This window comes from Panthera pardus, unplaced genomic scaffold (assembly GCF_024362965.1).
Source record: "Panthera pardus isolate Hobbes unplaced genomic scaffold, ASM2436296v1 HiC_scaffold_16, whole genome shotgun sequence".
Taxonomy (NCBI): Eukaryota; Metazoa; Chordata; class Mammalia; order Carnivora; family Felidae; genus Panthera; species Panthera pardus.
In genome coordinates, this window is record NW_026526721.1 from 59,551,737 (window position 1) to 59,560,546 (window position 8,810).

Genomic DNA, 8,810 nt, shown 5'->3' on the forward strand with positions numbered 1-8,810 from the left:
ACCTCTCCTTCCTTACCACTTCTCTGTCCACTTCTCTGTCCGTTTACACAGAATCAGAAATACGGCTTCTGCTAATGGTTAATCGAGAAGTATTTGGGCCAGGCTCCACAAGGAGCAGGACCCAGCAATGCGCAAAAGGCACACAATTTCTTCCGTCACAGGATCTGTGGTCCAAAAAGGAAGATGGACATGAAGCACATCATCATAATTTGTTCATTTTAAGTGGGCAAAGAGCTCCAAGAAGAGAGTGGCCTTCCGAGAATCTTATCATTAGGCGCAGAGCAGAAAAAAGTCCAAATAGGTACCAGCAATTTTTATCCCCATGTGTGAAGCCCTAAACTTGCTGCTGATACAACATAGCATCTCAAATTCTTGGAAAGGATACTTGCTGGGTCTCCAGAAGAGATGTTTTCGGAGGTGCAGGCTCTCTCCCTCTATGGTTCCCAGTCCTACCACACAAACAAATAAAATAATTAGAGGGGACTTTCTCAGGATCAGAGAGGTGGGTGCTATTCTCAGCGACGGGTAACTTGGAAAGAAGAGGCTTATTGCTAAAACTACACCAAAGATGTCTGAGAATTCCAAGTTGGCCTGCGAGTGCTAGAACAATGTAATGCAGAGGTGGGTGAAGCATGAAAGAGAAGGGAAACTGAGAATGAGGCAGGAATAAGGTATGTAAACCTGGAAGACCCAGCTGAGATTCAAAGGTCAGGTTCAAGCAGTAGTGTCCTCTGAAAGCAGAAGTGGAAGGCAACAGATGGCAGCCTGAACCATCCCTAAAAGCTATATATGGGGAGATACAAGAGGCTTTACACAAGAGGGTAAATTGAGGCTTGGTTGGGATGTGGAGGGGAAGATAGCTGCTTCTTTGTGTCATGAAGAAAGAGAAAGTTGTTTACCTGGTAATGGTGTTGGTGGCTCACATGATGGAGAGAGCTTACTGGACCATCATTTTAGGGAAGACCTTGTAAGAAGGGATGGAGAAGGACTGGGCCCAAGCAGGAGGGACATGTTTTGACGTGGTACCTTTGTGGGTTTGATGTTATTTACTTGTTTTCAGGCCGACTGAAAGCAAAGTGAAAGAGACCACCGGGCTCCACCGGGTTGAGACTACAGGACTGGACAATATTTTAAAATATCACACTTGGACTAAGAGGGAAGCCCACAGCCTACTGGACTCTCACAGCCTGCCCTGTCATGCCCAGAAGAGGAGAATAATTGTGTCTTTCCCAGATAAAAGGAGAGAAGTCAGAAAAATTGAGAGGTACTTTGATGACCACCTCCAATTTTTCATAAGAAAAATGAAAGTCCCAATTTTGATCTTAGCAGAGAACAGAGATCCAAAAAGAGAGAGAGAGTTGGGGTGGGGATATCTCAATCCATCCTTGAACAAACAAAAACTGCTCCAACTCCCTAATTCTGAGGAATTGCAACAACCCGTCCCTGCTGGAGGACAAACAGGGCACTGAGCTTTTCGATCTGCCCTTTTAGTAGAGTCTTCCTGTTGGAAACTGTTGTCCTCAGTTCCCGTCTCTGACCTGTAGAACATTAAAGTCAGCAGAATTGATCATTAAAACAGCAAACATTTGTCATCAGGCATTCTGTCAAGGGTTTTATATGCATTACCATATTTAATCTTGAACCACCCAACCCCATGAAGTAGGCACTGTTAGAACATTTGCCTCATGGAGAAACTGACACTTAAAGAAGTCACTGTTCACTAGATGAAGTGACTGCTGCAGAAAGCTGGATTGACAGTCAGAAGGAGTAGCCTAGGTAACGAGACCGGAGAAAAGAGAAGACGGATTATGTTGTAAGGAAGGGTCAACTCTTATTTACGCATGTATCTATACATGCAAAACAGAGCCTAGAATTATATGACTATTGAACAGATTAACAAAAATTGAAAGTTTCAGCAAAATTCCGAAGATATGTGTCTGTTATATAAACATGAATAACAATGAAACTGATAAAATCATGGCTTTGGATCACTTTGGCTCTATAAAGCTGGAACAGCTGGATTCATGTGAAGACTGTTGCTTCAGTCTCTAAGCTTGTAAAAGTTAAGAACCAAAGTCCTTTTTCTAAATTCAGTGATTGTCCTTGGCAAAGGGCTACACGTCCAAAGATTCATTTTAAATTAAAATATATGTAACATGAGGTGTCAGGTTTCCACTGGGAGCCTGCTGCTCCAGAAACAAAATTAACAATGGAGAGAAAGTACAGGAATATAGTCCTAGGTTTTTATTTCCTAAAAAACATTCACAGATTTGGGGTGCCTGGGTGGCTCAGTTGATTAAGTGTCTGACTTAGGCTCAGGTTGTGATCTCCCGGTTTGTGGGTTTGAGCCCTATGTTGGTCTCTATGCTGACAGCTCAGAGACTGGAGCCTGCTTCGGATTCTGTTGTCTCCCTCTCTCTCTGCCCCTCCTCCACTTACACTCTGTCTTTCTCCCCAAAATAAATAAACATTAAAAAAAAATTCGCAGATTAAAAAAATCGTCAAGGCAAAAAGTCTTCCAAAGCTACCTCTAAGATTGATCTCTGCTGGTCCAATAGATCAGGTAGAATCTACCACTAGTGTCAATGGCTGGCCCATCCTCATACTTGGTGACTGTGCCCAGCTGTCCCCTCATACAAGGGAGTGATTTCATCCTGATGAATTCAGGCAGAGGAACTAGCCGCAATTGAACTGAGGAATTACAATTCTCCGTTTGAAGTATAATGATAATAGTGGTAAATGTTTTTAAATGTGTCCAGAAATAAGACAAAAAAGAACATGACTTGGTTTGAAACACTGATATACTAACCAATTTTCTTCTCCTATACTAAGCTATCTGTTGGGCTTTTATATATATATATATATATATATATATATATACACACACACATATATATACACATATATATGTATATATATGTATATATATATATATATATATATAGTGTGTGTGTTATAATATATATTTTATATATATACATATATTTATATTTAATGTGAATTTGCACATCCGTCACTCAGCAGCATTTAAAAAAAATAGGATTTAGTTTAATTGAATCATGAGTTCCCAGAAAACTTCCCTGAAGCAGTAAGTTCTCCACTACCACAATTTGGTTTCAGCCTCTTTCCAAACCACAGATCTGAATATGATTAAACAATGTGCAAAAACAAAACCAGACCTGCCCAGCACAAACTTAGTTAAAAGCTGGATTTTCGTATCTCCCCCCAAATCTGCAGCTTACCTGATAATGTGAAAAATTAAGTGGCACATTGATACCAGTTTAACCAACCTACCAGACTTCTGAACTGATGTAGGTAGCAAATTAACATTATCTCCTTAATATCCAACAGAAAGAAGGAGAGGTCAAAGGGGCTGTTGACATTGACCAAGAAACTGTATTCTAGTGTTCCCTGAATTTCAGTCTCCTAGGTAGGGGAGATGGAAATGAGGATTTTCATAAAAAATAATTGCCACTTTACATTCAAATGTTCCTTTGCAACTGTGTGAAAATACTTTCAAATATCAAACCTCATTTGTCCCTCATGTCGGCCCTGTGAGGCAGGATAGATAATGTTCCAACAAATAAACAAAGATTCAAAGAAGTTATACGACTTGCCCAAAGTCACACAGCCGGGCAACAAGAGCCAGATACAAAACAGTGGCATTGTTTTTTCTTTTTCTAAAGAATGACAGTAAAATAGCTTTTAGATTTTACCAATTCTAGAAATTCATCAAGAGAAAACTAACATCAGTTCAGACTTCCGTAGATAATTTTTTCTTAACCTTTTTATTTAGGGATGTATAAACTATGTTCAGTAAGGCATGTATGTGCACACATACACACGCATACACACCAATGTAAACACCACCCACACTGAGATAGAAAACATTTCCCATATCCTTGTGCCTGTCCCGAGTTAAATCCCCACCCCAGAGATAACCACTCTTCTGGCTTTGCTCCTTATAGGTTAATTTTGCCTGTTCTCGAACTACACATACATGGAATTATGCAGTAGATACTCCTTTTTGTCTTCTTTCATTCAATATAATGTCTGTGGCTTCTCTTTTTAATCTCTTTGGCTTCTTTCATTCAATATAATGTCTGTGAGATTCACCCATGTGTATTAGTACTTTCTTTTTGTGAGTATATAGCATTTCTTTACCCATTCCCCTACTGATGGATGTTTGGGTCATTTCCAGTTTTTAGCTGCTGTAAAAAAAAAAAAAAAAAAAAAAAAAAAAGCTTCTGTGAACATTCTTATACGTGTCCATTGTGAACTTACACAAACATTACTTCCAGGCTATATACAGAGTGCACTATGGAATTGCTGAGTCATAGGGTAAGTAAGTCTTTTTTTTTTTTTTAATGTTTTATTTATTTTTTTGAAAGAGAGCGAGCGTGCAAGCATTGGAGGGGCAGAGAGAAAGGGGGAGAGAGGATCCCAAGCAGACTCCACGCTGACAGCAGTGAGCCCACGTGAGGCTCAAACTCATGAGCCATGAGATCATGACCCGAGCCGAAGTCAGAGGCTTAACCCACTGAACCACCGAGGTGCCCTGGGGTTGGTAAGTCTTCAGTTGTTGTTATTTTTTTTCTTTTCTTAAGTTTGTCTGTTTATTTTTTTGGTAATCTCTACACCCAACATGGGGCCCAAATTCACTACCCTGAGATGAAGACTTGCACCCCATCAACGGAGTCAGCCAGGTGCCCCTGGTAAATCTTTTAATTTTAGAGGATAGTGCCAACAGTTTTCCAAGGTGGTTATACCAATTTATGCCTTCATCAGCACCATAGGAGAGTTCCAATTATTCTGTATCTTTGCCGACACTTGACATTTGTCAGTTCTTTCCATTTTCTCCCTTCTGTGTGAGGAGTAACAGTATCTCATTGTATTTTATTTCGCATTTCTCTCAAGGTGACTGAAGTTGAGCACCTTTTCATAAACTTCTTGGTCATTTATGTGAAGACTTTTTTCAAATTCTTTGCCAATGTTTCAAATCAGCTTATGAGTCTTTTTCTTTTTGATATATAATCTTTGCCAGTATGTGAGTTGCTGATGAAAAACTCTCAATTTTAATGAAGTCTCAAGTAACAATTTTTTATAGATATGGCCAGACAATATTTCCTATGGTTTCTTCTAGAACATTAGCTCTCAGATTTTGTGGTCTCAGGACCTATGTACAGTCCTACAGATTATTGAAGACCCCAAAGAGGTTTTATTTCTGAGTTACACCTATCAATATTTGCCGTTACAGAAATAAACATTGAAAATTTACAAATAGGTAACAATAAGCTCATTACATGACACAAAGAACATATTTCATGAAAAATAACTATATCTTCCAAAACAACAACAAAAAATACTTGTGAGAAGAGTAGCAGTGTTCCACATCTTTGTAAATCTATTTAATGTCTGGCTTCCTAGAAGATGGCTGGATTCTCCTAATAATTTCTTCCTTCACTCTGCTGAAGTATGTGTTTTGCTTGAAGTATGTATGTGAAGGAAATCTAGCCTTACAGAAATACGTAGTTGGAAAGGGGAGTAGTCTTTCCAGACAACTGTAGATATTCTTCTTTTATACTCCACCAAAACTCAACAAATGGTAGTTTCCCAAAGATTAGTTGCAATGTGGAATTTGAAGTTATCATCAGTGAACATTTCATGTATTGCAACATTAAAATCTATTGTTCTAGCTTGCAATTTTTTTAAATGTTCATCTATTTTTGAGATGGAGAAACAGAGCACAAGCGGGGGAGGGGCAGAGAGAGAGGAAGACACAGAATCCGAAGCAGTCTCCAGGTTCTGAGCTGCCAGCACAAAGCCTGACGTGGGGCTCAAACTCATAAACCGCAAGGTCATAACCTGAGCCGAAGTCGGTCACTTGACCAACTGGGCCACCCAGGCACCCCAGTCTAGCCTGCAATTTGAATGGATCATTTTATCCATGCACGGTTTTGTCACAGCATCCTTTGGTCGTTTGGAAAATCTTGGCTCACTGAATTGTGGAAATCTTCCAAACATTTGCACATTTAATTATGTATACATATGTAAAATATATATACTGGGACACCTGGGTGGCTCAGTTGGTTAAGCATCTGGCTCCTGATTTCAGCTCAGATTAAAAAAAAAAAAAAACCATGTGTGTGTGTGTGTGTGTGTGTGTGTGTATACACACACACACACACATATATAAACATATATATATTATTGTTTATATATATAAAATACATATATAGTATTATGTTTATATATATATATAAAACATATATATAAAATAATTCATTGATACTACCACTGACTTCATCAGAAAGTCCTTAATGGAAACCTTTCAAACTTACAGTACTGGATATAGTGATGAGCTCATTTCATTAATTTTTGAGAATGCCAAATAATCATAGATTTCAATAATTCTTTCAGCTAAAACTAGTATTCCATGAAGAAAGCCACTATTTCATTCCATAATCCACACACTAGTAACTTTTCCTACCACAACCACCATACTTTGGTTTCTAGCAGAAGCGCATTATGTTTGTTTTCCGTGTGCTCATAGAATACTACATATTAATGCAATGTTTAAAAAGAATATTAAGGGGTGCCTCGGTGGCTCAGTCGGTTAAGCGGCCAACTTCAGCTCAGGTCATGATCTCGCGGTTTGTGAGTTCAAGCCTCGCATCGGGCTCTGTGCTGACAGCTCGGAGCCTGGAGCCTGTTTTGGATTCTGTGTCTCCTTCTCTCTGACCCTCCCCCATTCATGCTCTATCTCTCTCTGTCTCAAAAATAAATAAACCTTAAAAAAAATTTTTAAAGAATATTAAGAGGAAGTGTACTTATGACCCAAGTTTTAACAAAAGTATTAATCTGTACTGCTTAATCAAGAACATTCTGAAATGAAATTGGCTTTTTTTTAACTGTAAGTTTATGATGATTAAAAGTACAATGACTCAATGTAATCCCTATCAAAATATCAACAGCATTTTTCACAGAACCAGAGCAAATAATACTAAAATTTGTACAGAACCACAAAAGACCCTGAACAGCCAAAGCAATCTTGAAAAAGAACAAAGTTAAACGTATCACAATTCCAGATTTCAAGAAATACTACAAAGCTGTAATAATCAAAACAGTATAGTACTGGCACAAAAATCAACACATAGATCAATGGAACAGAATAGGGAGCCCAGAAATAAACCCAGCTTATATGGTCAACTAATCTACGACAAAGGAGGCAAGAATATACCAGGAGGAAGAGACAGTCTCTTCAATAAATGGTGCCAAGAAAACTGGACAGCTACATGCAAAAGAATGAAACAACCACTTTCCAACACCATATACAAAATAAACCCAAAATGCATTAAAGACCTACATGTGAGACCTGAAACCATAAAAATCCTAGAAGAGAAGACAGGCAGTAATTTCCCTGATACGGGCCATAGCAATATTTTCCGAAGTCAAGAAAAACAAAAGCAAAAATAAGCTATGGGGACCACATCAAAATAAAAAGCTTTTTCACAGAGAAGGAAACTATAAACAAAAAAAAAAAAAAGGCAACCTAGTGAATGAGAGAAGAGAAATGAAAATGATATACCTGATGAGGGGTTAATATCCAAAATATATAAAGAACTTATACAACTCGACACCAAAAGAACAATCTGATTAAAAAATAGAGGACCTGAGTAGACATTTTTTTTTAAAGAAGACAAACAGATGGCCAACAGACATATGAAAACATGCTCAACCTCACTAATCATCAGGCTAATACAAGGCAAAACTACAATGAGATATCCCCTTACAACTGTCAGAATGGCTACAATCAAAAAGACAAGAAACAACAAGTGTTGGTGAGGATGCACCATTGGTGGGAATGTAAATTGGTGCAGCCACTGTGGAAAACAGTATGGAGAGTCCTCAAAAATTAAAAATAGAAATACCGTATGATCCAATAGTTCCATGACTGGGTATTACTCAAAGAAAACAAAAACACTAATTCAAAAAGATATTTGCACCCTTATGTTTATTGCAGCACTATTTACAATAGCCAAGATATAGAAGCAACCCAAGTGCCCATTGACAGACGAATGGATAAGGAAGATGTGATACACACACACACACACACACACACACACACAAACACACACAGGAATTTTACACAGCCATAACAAAGATGAGCCTGTGACATTTGTGACAACATAGATGGACCTACAGGGTATTATGCTAAGTGAATTAAGTCAAAGACAAGTACCACAGGATTTCTCTCATGTGTGGAATCTAAAAGCGAATGAGTAAACAAACAAATGTTATGCTGTACACCTGAAGCTACTGTAGCATCATGTGTCAACTATACTCAAATTTTTTAGAAAAGGAATACAATGACAATTAGCACAGCAGTGGTGCCACTGCCTTGATTGGTGCTAAAGCACCGACAATTTTACACACCACTGATTTTGCCCCATCGGTGCAAATGCCAATACAGTTACAGGCATCTTATATCTTAGTAGTATCGTAAAAATAACTGTGACCTCACAGATGCCCTGCAAGCGTCTCAGAGAACCCCAGGATTCTGGGACTACATTTTAAGCACCACTGCTCTACAAGCTTCAGTGTTTTACCTTTTACATGTAGGCCTATGACTACAAAGGAATTTTTGTGTATAGTGTGGAGTAGGGAGGCCCAGGGTCTTTTTCCCCCCTCCATACTGATAGCTGCTACAGCCACATTTATTGAAAGTACCACCTTTTACTCACTGAAATGCAACTGGCAGTTTTGTCAATCGAATGACTATAATGTGTAATCTATTTCTGAGATTTCTG